Source organism: Papilio xuthus, unplaced genomic scaffold (genome assembly GCF_000836235.2).
Source record: "Papilio xuthus unplaced genomic scaffold, Pxut_1.1 DF828780.1, whole genome shotgun sequence".
Classification (NCBI taxonomy): domain Eukaryota; kingdom Metazoa; phylum Arthropoda; class Insecta; order Lepidoptera; family Papilionidae; genus Papilio; species Papilio xuthus.
In genome coordinates this window covers 1,937,177-1,952,291 of record NW_013529869.1, presented here as the reverse complement: position 1 = coordinate 1,952,291, position 15,115 = coordinate 1,937,177, and the positions used below count along the sequence as shown (strand labels likewise).

The 15,115-nt window shown below is 32.2% G+C and overlaps 1 protein-coding gene across 1 annotated transcript in view; it reads left to right on the top strand.

The window, feature by feature from the left end:
- Positions 1-2,053: 2,053 nt before the first annotated feature.
- cv-2 (crosveinless 2-secreting protein) overlaps positions 2,054-15,115 on the top strand; it is a 49,922-nt gene continuing 36,860 nt past the window's right edge. Inside the window, exon 1 of the mRNA XM_013326911.1 lies at positions 2,054-2,318. The gene's annotated coding sequence lies outside the window, so the exon portion shown is untranslated. The remainder of the gene's footprint in view (positions 2,319-15,115) is intronic.

Below are 15,115 nucleotides of genomic sequence, written 5' to 3'. Positions count from 1 at the left end.
AACGACTAGGGTTTTCCTTAAAAACATTCAAATACCTAAGATGTTAAGGTATGCATTCGATTCTATTGTGCAAAAACGAAGAATAAACTACGTCATTGGGCAACAAATATTTAATCTGGATCGATAACCGGATTATGATTGATATACTGTCTACCTCATTTAGGTTAGTAATTAGACAGATATTAAATAAAATATACCCCATGTGTTTTAATTTTTTTTTAAATTTAACATTGGTACATGCCAGCATAAGATATAAGCAAAAAAGTAATAAGATTGAATGTGGATGGCTACAAGGGTAGGGGAAGACCAAAATAAAGTATGGAATGACTGTGTGAAAGAGGATACGCGTAAGAAGGGGGTAGACTCGGATATGACGGCTGATAGAGATGTATGGAGGAGTAGTACATACTGTGCCGACCCTCGATAGGGATAAGGGCAGGTTGATGACACGCCAGCACAACAACATCTGCTGCACGGAATACGGATTGGTCGGCTCGGACGGTGCAATACCACGACCACACAGAAGACAGGGGTAAAGTAGATGCAATTCCGCGTTTCTTTTGATGAGTATGCGTCCCAGAGGCCTAACTTTAGTTTTTTTCCCTTCCCACACTTTTCTTATACGAAAAGATATGTTCACTTCATTTTAAAAACCGATTATGGCGTCGTTGCAATCTTTAACAACTGACATTTATATTCGAAAAGAACTTAAAATAATTTTGAAAACATACATTTATAACTTCAATTGATACTACATAACAGTGGTTGTTGTCGTTATAAATGTAATTTAGTGCACTAGAGCCTACAGACATTCACTTGTCCTTACTTTTCCGTATCCGATGCAAGCGCGATAGCATCGGCGAAGGGATTCAGTTAAGTAACGTTGGAATGGACAGCGCGTCACCTAACGCATGGGTGACCTCTTTTACGCTCAAGCGCTTTGGAAACATTCAAACAATTTGCACGTTATTCGATACAGTACTGAACTAAGTTTCGTTGTTAAATGCAATATAAAAACAAATCACGAAAACAGGCTTACCTTGTAAATTATACAGCGACTTTTCCTACTGAATTTGTTTGATAAATAATTATGAAAGTAAGTTAACCCGATTTTGTGAATTCTTTAATTTTCTTCACACGACGCTAACAACTAGTGCACAGTAGGCCTTATTACATTTATTCATGGGCTACATCTTACTAATATTATAAATGCAAATGTTTGGATGAATGGATTGATGTTTGTTTGAAGGTATGTAAAGAACGGCTGTATGAATCACGGTGAAATTTAGCATAGATGTAGAACATAGTCTGGAAGAATACATAGGTTACTTAATAAGTTTTTTTAATACCGCACGTACGAAGTCGAGCGCGAAAGCTAGTGTAAATATAACACTTATTTATTGCAAATAAGATTTGTAAACTATCTGTCAGTCAACATTGATCGATTATTGTTGAGATAGACATATGTACAATTGTTAGATTTGCGTGTGGTCGAAAAGGAAAATGTCTTACACAGGACATCGTGGGAGCCAGTTATCTAGGAGAGAAATATTTATTAGTGTCAAGACCGATATTAAATTGACCCGTCTAATGTGTGGTCTCTTGGTGGTCTGTTGAGTGCAAAAATGTAGATAAATATCACTGGGTAGTACAAATGGAGATTCTTGAGGGATGTTATCTTACAACAAACAAATTGCCGGGATGTGTTAAAACGGTTCGTGTAATGTGTGGTCTTTTAAACCACCTACTATTTACCCGTATATGTACGTTCAACAATACAACATATCCTTAAATTCAGTCGAAAGTTAAGAAATGCTGAATATGATGATGAACAGGTCACAATCCCTTAGACATTGAATTCGTTGATGTGTGCTGGAGTGCATATTATTGCACTGTTGCATTTCGCGCATTGATTGAATTGGAGTCGAAGCTCTGTTCAAGTGTTGAACGGAGTGCGCTTGAGGAACTGGTCCGGCGCACGCGCGGGGCAGAGCGGCGAGTGGCACGCGGCCGAGCCGAGCGGCGACCACGACCAGCGCCAGTGCACGCGCCGCCTCGTTACCGTCATCTCGTCCGCTACCACGCTATCTGCGCCGTCGTACGATCGATCGCTTAACAAAATAAAAAATTAAATTAATAAAAATTAAATAAATGATCCCTAGATAATTCACACTCGCGAGTTCCGCTACGTTCTTCTATTTAATTTACCGAAGGTGTTATTTTACGTGTTACTACTTACTTAACGGGCTTTTTCGGTGTACGAGTGAAGTTAATATTTTTCGATTGCTCAAAGCAGAGACGTCGGTTTGATATTTAAGGTAAGTTTTATATTTTAAAGTTTTATTTATTTATTTTTATTATGCAAATTTATACAATTAAAATATTTTATGCTTTAAATCGGATACATGTTTAAGTATGCATACCAATGTGTGTTTAATATTATATTAGAAAGTTACATGGTATGATCGAAACAAGTTGAAACTGTTGGTACACGTTGATATTTACTACTTAAGTGAGTACTTAAGTTGATGTAACTTTTCAAACATGAAGTTAAATAACTTTGAACTTTTTAATCAGACCCGAATACATATTCATTACACAATTAAGTATATTATGTACTTAGAGCTTAAAGCTGTAATTTTAATATTAATGTAACACATTCAAGTTAAACATGAAACAAGAAGTTTTATATTTCTTTTTGTGAAGGATTTTGTGATAATTTAAAAGCCCCAATTTGGTAGAAATATATTTAAATTTAATGATATGGATTAATAACAACGAGCAATTGTAATACAATAGTTTTATATTAAATTAACGACATGTTTATCTTCATGTACATACATACGTATAAATGTATATATGAACGGGGAAGCCATCCTCGACTACGTCGGAGATAACACGAATGTAAACCAGTTAATGATATCGTCCATCTAATTTAAATATTCCATTTATTATATACTATTGATATATACATAAGCACGCAATTTATATACTGTATTATATATTTTTAGCATCTAAAAAATGCCTTATTAAATCAATTGACACAATTTTATTTTAACACCAACGTAATCTTAAAATAATGTTTTTAAAATATAGCGCACATAAGTCTCTTTATTATTCTTTCAAAAGTTTATAAATAAATTAAAAAGTGTTTTAATATTTTTGTCTTCTGATAAAAATAAATAATTCCATACTGTTTATACATGATTAATATAATGTTCTCACTTAACAAACTGATCTAAAATGAATATATTCATTCGTTGTTATTAATTGTAATTATTATTCAGCAATTTGGGTGGCCGTGTCAAAGTTTGATAATTTGTAAAGTGAATCTTGAACAATATTAAACAGACTGACAGACAGTCAGACATTCACGTCTCATCCATATCCGTCAGAGAAGGGATACCAATGGAATATACTCAGTAGTCAAAATCTGTAAATCTAGATATTAACAAATCAGCATGATTTGTGTATAAAGTCATAGTATTTATTTAATTTTTAAATTGTGTTTTTTGGAAATTGTATTTAAGTACGAATATTAAATGATGAAATATGAATAATATTTTTTTAACTTACCGATAGAAAAAGTTAAGTTTATGTTTAAGTTGATTATCGATAAAACACGAATAAAATGACATTTTCTAAAATTGATTCTAGATCGATTTATCGCCCCCGAAACCCCTCATATACAAAATTTTATGTAAATCGTTGGAGCCGATTCCGAGATTCCAATAATATATATATATATATATATACAAGAATTGCTCATTTAAAGATATAAGATATGATGTATGCAAAAAATATTATTCTGTCTGGCTCAAATTAAATGGCAGCTATTGGTGTATTTTATACTAAAGGCGCCAGTAGTATGCTATTTGAATTGGGTCGTAATGACTTAAAGTCAACGATGAATTGCTCTTAGTATAGTGCGTAGATACCCTTAAAGTAGCAAGCACGTTTCTATTATTCCTAACCATGAAGTTCCAATGTGTATTAATACAAAAATATTAGAATTATAATAAAAAAAATTGACATTAATTAATGTCACTAAAATGCAATATTGTTTCGTTTATCTTTAATTTATTAATAAATCACAGATAATAAAAGTAATGATTATCGTAAGCGAATACCACAGCTGTTGTAAATATAGTGAGGTTGATGATTTGCAATTGAATCTGTGAATCATTACTTGGTTCTCGCAATGGGCCTTCACAAACACAAACTTTATCAATCATTCGACGAAGACATGTTATATCATGTACAGTTAGGTATGACACATGTTAGGGATATGAAAAATTATTCACAAATATTTCGTGACACTACATATTTTTATATTTACATAAGTATACCTAATTGTTAGTTATTGTTTACCATCCTGGTTAAAATTAGACACAGATACCGAATCGAACTTATTTGAAGGAAAACATCGTGATGCTAACTGTACATATCTGCGAAGAAATTCAAAGATATGTGTGAAGTTAACCCGAACTAGGCCAGACTTGACTATGGCAGTGTCACCCCTGAATTCGGGTAGGTTCCGAGCCCCTCAGTGGGTACGTATAGTCGGTTGATGATGACCGAATGGAAATTGAACTCTAGTAATCTACAAATGTAATTGCGAATTTTATATATAAACTTCCCGAAGTTGTCATAATATTCTTTTGACTTTGATTATAAATTAGTATAAAAAAAAAACTTTTCCTCAATGGATACTAATCCAGGAATTCTTTAATTAGCCAACTATTTCACAATTACCCATTACTTAATTACGTTTGTTACTAATTAATATTTTAATTTGTAAAAAACTAAGCGACATAATTCTTCTTATTATAATCTGTATTATAAATTCATTAGCTCGAAATAAAGTCAACAGAATTGTAGTTTTTCAACAAAAAAAACATTTTAATCCTTGTCTATCGGAAATATATTTTAATTTTATATAAATTCAGCCAAATAACATGAATGCTTAAATAATCGACAAATCGTTATTGAAAATCTTCACGACGTATTCCATGTTTAAAATACTATTTAATTGTTAATTCAATAGGGATTTCTTTTCAATTAGTATGTCGTTGAAAGTTACAATTTATAATATGCCAAGATCAATAAAAGGCGTGAATATGCGGCGTTGGCAGATCCGTATATATTTGCACCTCTTGCCGTGGAGGGCTTGGGGCCTTAGGGTGCGGAAGCCCGTCATCTGTTTAAGGAGATTTCCGCACGCCTCATCGACGCCTCAGGGGATCCAAGGGCTGGCGCGCATTTCGGACAAAGGTTAAGCCTGGCCATCCAACGGGGAAATGCCGCCAGCCTCTAGGGAACCCTACCGTGCGAGCGCAGAGATTTGGGGTCGATTTTTTATATTACTTAGTTTTATTTTTAGTTTGGTTTAGTTTTAGTATATAGTTTATTTAATACAGTATTAATTAATTCATTTATTTTGTAGTGGTTAGTTATTAAGTAAGATTATATTTTAATTTATATTTATGTTAAAATAGGATAATAATAATTTGTTAGAATTCCTACATTTATAACTAATCGCATAAGAAAGAAACTTATAAATACAACTCATCAATCGAAAGAACTATTTAAAAAAAAAAACATATTTTCCATATTTAAAAATAGCACAGGCCATATATATTAGTTCCTGTTTGGCCTAAGATCTTTTTCATGTAATTAAAGTTGAATCTTAATAAATTGAATAAAATTCGAAGATTGCTATCAATCTGTAAAAATATTAGATCGATGTGTATCGAATTATCTCGAATTTAATTAATATTTTATTAAAATCCGGACGGAAATTGAAAAGTTAATGAAGTTGGAATTTTAATATAGTGTTAATTAAATAAGCAAAATATTTCTAAAATAATGACGTATATAATATATTGACCAGTATCCTTATTATCATCTCCGAATTTATATCTAATCTTCATTTTTTATGTAGAAATGCTGAGATTCAGACAGCAATATAGTAGTTTTTAAGCCATAAATCTAAAGATGTACATATTGTAAAAATTTTAAACAATAGCACGGCAGCCAAAGATGCGATTATTATTTGTTAAATCCTTGTAATAAAACTACATACATATTTATAATAATATTTCATGGTACTCTGTTCCCGACTTCTTTTCATTTTCATTTTCTTAACTCGTCGACTTCCCGCGCGATTCTCTTTTGTTATCTATATTTTTCCTTAATTAAAAAAGGCAAAGGTTCTTAGTGGCCAGTATGCCGCATCTTTGGCAAAATGTTTAATCTATGGCCATCAAAGAGTTCGGATACGTACTGCGCTTAATAGTTATCTTTATCAATATGAGGAGTCAATAGTCTCATGGTAAAGAGAACGGATATCCACTTGGCAGAGAGTTCGATTCCCGCCATTAGAAAACCGTCGTACACTACATCTTAATAAAAGCCTCGAGCTTAAGTTGGATAGTACAAGAATAATTAGTAAATTAACAAACCAAAGCAAACATTGTTCCAAGCTTAAATAACTTTTCATTTAAAGCACTCATTAGAATATCGGCTAATGAACGCATTTAAAATAATTTAATGATCAATATTAAACTACGCTAAGGGGCTGCTTAAATCACAAACGTGTCTCAGCGGAGCAGTAAGGAAACTTACATCTCAAAGCACTTTATGAATTAGATCGTCGTGGGAATGTTTTTATTATCATAGTTATAATGTTGTTATAAAATGTGCTTGAAGAAATTCTATGTTACATCTTGTTATCGGTGAGCGGATGTTCCTCGAGAAACCATTAATAGGCTTTATTGCGAATCATTACAACTCAGTATAATTTTAACCGTCGAGCATGCAGTGTGGATAAACGGATGTGCTAGGATTGGCCTACGTATCCAGAGTGGAAATCCGTTACATCAATCTTCTGGACATGACTGTAAGTAAATACTTAACTTATACTTTAACGTAAATACTTAACCACAATATCTTCAAAGTTAAAGTTGTTGTAGTTATTTATTAAGTTAACTTAAATAATAAACATTTCTATTAGTGTCGCAAAAGTTAAGGTTTAAGTCTTGTTTCGAACATGAAAGTTTTGCACAGATATTTGAAATCTGTGTACTTAGTTACTTGTAAGTTAAAATCTGCGTGAAGTTTTCAGAAATTTTTTATCATAGATCTTAAAACAAAGCTTGTCTCCTATGTGTTCCTACACCATTTAGGATTTCGATTTTGCGCATATTTTTGTTTACTCGATGTACCTTGTGCTAGCGTTGATTAGGATGTAGCTAGCCGAGGATGCGTTTATGTATTTTAAAAACAAGAGTTGAATAAATGTTATACTAAGAAATAAACCCGGACTTGGGCAGATGCGGGTTATGAAAACATTTTAAGTGTTCCGGGTGCAAAATATTAGTCCAAAATGTTTCATCGTTTTCAGCGAATCTGAGTCAGAGCAATCGTTTAACTTCTACGTATCCTATAATCTATTATTAATATCAGTTAAATATATCTCAGTATACATTGGCATAGGCAAGAATTCGCGGAAGTGACGTTGCTATAAATACTTCTTTTTTACGTTATCAATGCGAAAAAATCGGACGGAAATATGACCGAAATAAAATGACTGACTTATTGTATTGCGACTTATCAATGTGTAAATACATATGTACCTTTTTTAATATTTAATTTTTGTTTTTTTTTTTTAATTTATCTTAGGCAACTATGGTTCAAGCTGGAAGCTGAAATTATTAATTTAATTGTGTTGGGAAAAGCGTAAAGTAAATGGACTTATTTAATTAGTTTCCATATATTTAGAGACATACAGAGAGAACGATGTGAATATCTCTTTCAAATTAACATTACTTGACTAGTTTTCGACATTTCCAACTTCAAAGGTAATATTTGCAAAGGAATGACATATTTATGAGGGTTGCTCCATAGTAATATCTTAAAGGTCAGTTTAAGTCTGCATATTACTGAAATAAATTTAGCTGTAATATTTATTTATATGTTTTAATGTAATGAGTTTGAAGACGGCTAATTACTGAGCTCGTAGTATACGGCTTTCAAATATTATTATTTTTAAATATAATATTATATACGATACTTTTAAAAAGTTACCAAGGTAGCTGCCGATCTCAAGTTACATTTCTTTCATTATTTAATGTCAAAATTAGAAATTTAGAGGATTAAATAAAGGGTAAATAAAATATCGCGATCGACGTAAGGATTGCAAGGCTACAATTCCTATAAAAGCCATATAATCTCAATACATAATCTCTGCCCAAGCTTAGTTAATATCGTGTCTAACTAATTACTTGAGTCTTAAAAATAATTAAAATTGCAAATACAGTTTTAATTATTAGAAATAAGTTATCGTAGGTTTTCCGCACAGTAGATATTGCGTTTGAAACACCTAGATTACACGTGTCCGATTAGACTGAAATAATCTAGGTTAGAGAAAACAAGTGTACTGATCTAATCGGCATACGTGCGCCGCGATAGTCGCGTCACCGAACTTTTTCTTTTGAACATGACGTAGTCTTGGAATTCGCTTATCGCTGTAGGTAATTATTTGAGGAATGCAATTTATCGGTGCCTCCCTGAAGAGCCGATTGTTCTTTGAATGTCTATTGCCCGCTTATCGGCGCACGCCAATATCGTTACTCACCGCTAAATCACAAAAGATCCGACGGGCGCCTGTCAACTGATTATTTGAAATACGATTATTTAAAATGTTTATATATTTAATTTTCTTATACTTATGTCTAAATCACTTATGATTAAACTCTCTAATTTACAATATAAAATTATTTTCTTTTTTCTTATCCACCAATATTATAAATACGATAAATAAAATGGATGGATGGATGTTTGAAAGAAGGTATCACGCAAGAACGGCAGAAATGTACAACATAGCCTGGAAGGACAAATAGGCTACTTATTGTTTTTTTTTTTATTTTCCGCGCGAACGGAGTCCCGACTAAAAGCTAGAATTATATGTTGAAAATAAAGTCAACACAACTACAAACAACTATATGGCTTTTATAGTGTATAAATTGTTAATTTATCTCGGTATTTGAATTAAAATCCTAGTCTTTAAGGCTTAGGAACAGACCACCCAGCCATCATAGTTTTTTGAAATGTAATTTTTCTTATATTTATGTATGTTTATGTAAAAGCGTATATTATGTATATTTACAAAATTTACTATCAAAAATCCATTTGAATACCAGTTATAAATATGTTATATTTTATACCATAGATAATCTCGCTGCGTGTTTTCATAGATAAAAATTCAAATTAGAGTTAAGTATATTGTGAAATATTTTTAAATATTTTTAATACAATACTAACTATATTATTTTACTAATTTTTTAGCATAATGCAGTTTTCAAAACGTATATTTTTATAAAGTTTATATAGATAAAAGATCTAGTTCCAAATTCAAAATATATTGTCAAATATGTCAGTTACAATGTTTAAATTTTTTGTCAACATTGCTATTTGTTACTAATATTGTGCGAATGTTTAGATGGATGGATGGATGTTTGTTTGTCTCTAGAACGGCTGCATAGATCTCGCTGAAATTTGACATAGATGTAGAACATAGTCTGGAAGAACACATAGGTTTGTAATTAAGATTTCTCAAGAGGGAAGGATCAAGACGGAATCTTGGTCGACAGTTAATTTCATAATAAAATATAAGGTATAATCTCTAGGCTCAGCCACCTATAACACTGTCAAATGTCTCTGAGGTGGATTTTTTCAATGTCTTAACAAATGTTTTTATTATAGATATACCATCTATAAATTGTTGTACATCTGAATTATTTAAATTAGTCAAATTATTTATTACGTTTTTGATAACAAAGCATCATGTATACAGTGATGTTAAGACCGACTATTGATTTGTAATATAATCTATAATTTAGTATTTATCTTGTTCTCAACAAACTATAAATTGGAACCTTGTTAAGATAGAATGTCATTGTGCAACTAAGGCCTTTTTTACACAAGTGTACGTGAATCTTTGATACTATTGATCGGACTATCGTCGCGAGTATCGCGTAATTCGCACATCGTACACATATCATTGAATTGTATTGACGTGAGTTCGTATATTCAGTCTGTAAAGGCATAGCAAACTACACAGCTGACACTTTATATAATGATTGTTCCAAAAATTTTGAAAATCACGGTGAAATCGCAGCAATCTTAACAAATAGGTAGCGAGACAACAATGATGGTGACGCTTGCCTGTGTACAAACTTTTTAAAGGATGTATTGCATAAATCGCTTAGAGACTACGACGAACTATGTTTTTACTTTAGCAGATCTTAGTGCCATTAATTATAAGGAACATTATATAGATGCAATAAAACTAATAATCAGTACGAGGCTGTTTCCGTACCTCGTAAACATTTTTGATAAGAGTTGCAGTTAGTTGTAATATAAGTTATACAAATACCATTATTGATTTCATCATTTAATTTGCCGTGTTGGGATACTTTAAGAAATTACGATTAATTGTGCAAACGTCGAATGGCAAACATTATAGATCATAAACAATACTTGTATTAAAATCTTAATTCTTTATATTTACTCAACATATCCATTGAAATGCAATTATTAATTAGTACGTAATTCCGTACGTAATAGGAGCGTCGGTGGCTCAGTGGTCAAGCACTTGACTTGCAATCTGCAGGTCCTGGGTTCCAATCCCGCCATGTACCAATGTGTTTTTCGATTTCCGATTTACATATGTACATTTATCCGACGTTCTTACGGTGAAGGAAAACATCGTGATGCAACCTGCACATATCTGAGAAGAAATTCAAAGATATGGTAGGCTCCAAGCCCCTGTGGGGACGTATAGTGAGCTGATGATGATGATGACGTAATTCCACGTCGGTTACTTGTTTAAGCTAATCTATAAAGTACTAAAATAATGAGTTCACGCCAAATAAGAGTAGAATGAACAGGATTTCGAATCATAACAAGTTGATAACATTAAAAAATACTATAAAGTATCGATAAACACGTTGTTGAAAAGTAAATTGTGTGAATAAAGAGGTCGGCGCGGCAGTCATTCATTTTATTTAATTATAACTTGAATGAACAGCCCGCGACCCTCCTTATCAACGTACCGCACCGCACTCGACGCTTGTTTACCAAAGCTGTTTAGACTCGAATCAAATCAAAACGGTTTCGCAATTAAGAAATAATAGTGCAAGAGCTCGTGAGCACCACCTACGTTGACAGTATTGACAAGTGCAACATGTTTTTATGCAATTAAACTTAACAATTAAATTAAATTTGACATAGGAAAGTACCAAAAATGAACAAGATTACTACATGAAAGTTTGACCTTCTTAATAGACATATTATCGCTAAAATTGTTAACGACGCACTTAAAGTAATTCCAAATTTTAATAAAGATTTAATACAAATGCCATAGCAACGAAGATAAAATACGCACGTCCTTATTACCATAATGTAGTGGTCAGAGATAGGTTAGGTATTTTTAACCAGTTTAGATTAATTTGACGAGTTTATTACTTAAAATATTATTAGCTTATGAAATTGTTAATCAGCCAGTTATGAATACTAGCTGTCATAATTCTAGTGTACTTTTTAGTAAACTCAAACTACTATTTCTTATTTATTTCACTTAAAAAACATCGAATAAATTTACACATTCCACTATAATCAAATAAAAGCCACATTGAAATACACGCGATTTGTTTCTAACAGGAAAAAGTACTCAGTATGCGTGTAATATGGTGCTAAATACACACGACTGCTCCGGCTTAACTTACTTTAAAATTGATTCTCGCGCGCGTAGTTCACCGCAACGCGTCTATGGGTATTGTTTTAACCATGTTCTGGAATATTGGGCTTTATGACTTGGTATTTGGTATTATTATTGTGTAATGGCGATTGTAAAAAGTCGGTTTGGTCTCGTTGGCGACAATCAGGCTGCGTGGGCACTATCTGAGGCGACGGCGAGGTCGCGCCACTCACCCCGCTATCTCGACCACGCTCCGAGCCACATTAGCTCTATTAATAATTCATCTCGTATCTCACCCTATTGTTATGCGAAATTGTTTTCCAATCGAGTTAATGCACCTTAGATCACTTGTACTAGTTAAAGTATTAGTTAAACTACGGTTACTAAAAAATCTTAGTTTTAACCATTGCCAAAAGTTAAAATGTTTTCTTAAAATTATTTATGTATTCCTCTTTTTATCGAGTACCGTACACAGGTAACCGTAGCTAACAACAAATAAATCTAAGGAAATTCTGGTAAATTTACTGATTAGTTTTATTTCTTACTTACATTACTAAAGTATAATTTAGGTCCTTTATATCAATTACGGTATTTTCTATCGTTGATATTCAATCAAGGATAAGTAATATTGATTCTCAACAAGACATAAGTAAGTACAGTTCAGATTATTATCTTACGTTTCCTGATTTAGATGCAATCCACACGACCACTTGGCATATCATTATGCAATTAATTTAACCGTTTAATATTGCGTGTGCGACACCTAATCGTTAACAATTGCCTTAAAGCAAACGCAGAATTTATTATGCGTCTCATATCTTTAGTAAATATCAAACCTTAGTACATTTAAATTACTTGCTACTTGCTATTACAATTGAGTATTTTAGATTAGTTTGAAATTTACTTCGTAATTGTAACTTCCTGTTTCTAAGTTCTAACTAAGTTCTTACTTAGTTAAATGTAGGTACAATTCAAATCCATTTTTAAGTAATCAATTAAGAAAATGTAATTTTTCATTTTTATTTTTTTTAGATTTAAAATTGTACACTTTATAATTAGTTTAAAATAAGTGTAAGGATAATTCGTGAGGCGATAGGAATGCAGGCGGAGGCGTGCGGTGGGGCCGGGCCCGTCGTTGCCGCCACTCCTAGCCAAACTCATCCGCCTTAGTTCAGGCAGCGAACATTAAGCCGATTGTTGCACCTGCGTGACTAATCAACATTTATACTGTTTGTTTATATTAAAGTATTTAATTGAGTAATCACCTTTGGAAATCAATTGAAATTGTACTGTTATTGACGACAGTTTAAATCGAGCCGCAGTGTTTTGTTTTTCGACGGGTGTTAACTTAGTTTTGTTTCTCATCATATAATTATGAGATAGTTTAGAGATTTTGTAGGTAATTATAGAAAATGCCTTCAAGACTTATACAAAGAGTATTTTAAGAAAATCTAAAATTATATTCATGGGCCAAAATCGCTGTATAAAATATATCGTTATCCCTCTCATTATCTTTGACAAAACAGTGGAACTAAAATGCTTTATACAGATATTTTGGTTCCCAGGATTAGTATTTTCATCTCATCTATAAAGTTAATATTATTATTGTATAATATGTTTCTGTTAGAATAGATAATTTTATGTATGTAAAGTTTCAGGAATTAACAGATGATATTTTATACGTGCATGTCGTAAATAATGACCGCGTAGGTTTGCGGTAAGCCCGCTTCATTCTAAAAGACATAGACAGTTGTGCGTTCTAATTCCGGTTGAAATTTATATTATTGTTCGATTTTACATTAGAATTTCGTCAGCACATTCTAAGCTTGAAAATATTTAGCCCAGTTTTTCCGCTTTTAATTTTCTTTTTGCAATCACAACTCAAACTATTGGAAAGTTTATAATACACATATTAAAAATTAAATAAAAAAGTAAAGTCTGACTATCTGGAGTGTTGTATGACAGTTTCGTATCTATAGATTAAGCTATTTTATGCGTTTACCTACGTACAGGTGTACACTAATATGTAAATTGATATTGCAACATATCAAAAAGACTCGTCGCGACCAGCATTGCCAGGTGGGAATTCTAACCAAAATTCCGGCCTTCCCTTTATAATTTGATACATTCGTTCCACATAACGGCACTTAGTTGAGGTGAACTTTAGTTAGGGAAGTTGAAATTATTGTATATTCTTACGTCTTTTTATAACCATAAGTGAAATTAACAAAATAACTTTGAATAATAGATGGAATCATCAAGAAACATTACGTATTCAAAAATATGGACGAGATTTTGTAGAATATTTTTTCGATTCGATTCGAGACTATCCGAAAATTTTGTTTAAAATCTGGTCACTTGTCGTGTTCCTTCGATGTTATAGCAAGGCACAGCCCGCCGAGTTGCAGTGAACATCTATCCTCGTGTTTGCGGAGACCGTCTAATGGACATGTTGTGTTCAGGGCTGTTAATTCAATTAGCTACCGTGCCAGAAGCGCCGCCGGCCAATCAACGGACTTCATTGTTTGACGCCACAGTAAAATCTTTAATTTTTCGATTAGGTCATCGAGAATTCTCTTTATTTTGTTATTGATTAATTCTCTTAGAACTATTAATGTTTTACAACCGTACTAATGAAATTGTGAGAGCTGAAAATGTTTATTTGTTTTATTATCTGCTGGTGTTAACATCGTTGTTTATAGCCGTTGAGATTTATTTGTCCTGCAGTTAGTAATTTGGTGGTGACCCTAGAGTTCTTAAAGATGTTATTCTTGTGATTCTTAAAGATGTTATGATGTTCGGATTTACAAAAAAATAGGATATATTATTATAGGAACTGCTTTATTTCAAGAGCATAATATTCCTTTAAGATATAAATAAAACACATAATTTTAGTAAAATGCCTGTATAGCTAAAACGTCTTTACAATACAGTTTTTGGACAGCTATCGGTAAAGAAAACGAAGTTAAACATTAATTTAACTTTATGCATCGTATGTCATTTTTAGATAGTAATGTAAAATTATATTTGCGTAAAGTATAAAACGATTAATTTTGTTTGGGTGAATATGTTAGCCCATATGTACGATCCAAAATTATCTCAACAAACAAAAGGAAATTACAGATCCACCTTCAATATTTGCTGAAGATAAATTTCAGTACGGTGGCATACGATTATCGTTATGTTAATGAGATCATGAGAAATCCAAGATAGCTTATCTCAGAATAAGCTTGGGAACTTGACTTAATTTCACTATTTTCCTAAAAATAGAATTATGTCTACTTCAGCGTTAGTAGTTTTATTAGTATTTTATAGCGCTCGTGTTAACGATTTATGTTGGATTTAGATTATGTA